The sequence below is a fragment of the Carlito syrichta genome, unplaced genomic scaffold (assembly GCF_000164805.1).
Source record: "Carlito syrichta isolate Samal-C Ts95f unplaced genomic scaffold, Tarsius_syrichta-2.0.1 Scaffold304499, whole genome shotgun sequence".
NCBI lineage: Eukaryota > Metazoa > Chordata > Mammalia > Primates > Tarsiidae > Carlito > Carlito syrichta.
Window position 1 is genome coordinate 11,678 of NW_007248595.1, and position 642 is coordinate 12,319.

The window sequence follows — 642 nt, forward strand, 5'->3', positions numbered from 1 at the left end:
CACTCGCCTCGGCCTCCCAAAGTGCTGGGATTACAGGCTGAGCCACCGAGCCCCGCCAAGACCTTGTTTCTTAAGAAAAAAAGGAGAAGGGAGGGAAGTGGGAGGGAGGGATAGAGAGAGGAAGGAAAACTTGAGATAAACAAATAAGATCCAGTGTGTGTTGGCAATACAGATGCTGTCTCAAAAAAAACATGAAAGAAAGGGAGGAAGGGAACAAAGAAGGGAGCGAGGGTTGGAGGGAGGGAGGAAGGGAAGAAGATAAAGAAGCAACACAGTGTGGACTTTTCGGGACCTGGGGTCCCTCTATGAAGTGGGGGCACGTCCATCGAGCTCACCGGGCACAGGACTCGCCACCCATTTGCTCCACAACCCGGTCCACACTGATGCTGGTCCCACCCCATCTCAGGGCTTGAGGTGAACGGAACCCAGGCCTTTCGACCATCCAAGGCAAGAAGATGGCCAGGCAAGGGTGGCTTCTGGCAAACAATTGTGCTGGGCTCTAGGTTATACTGCAGGGGGCTTGACGGTGCCCCAACTCTCTCTGCAAGTTACTTCCAAAAGCGGTAGCATCCTTCCCTACCACTGGCCTATCTACCATCTGCCAGTCATGCACCATCAATTCCTTGATCACCCACCCATCCG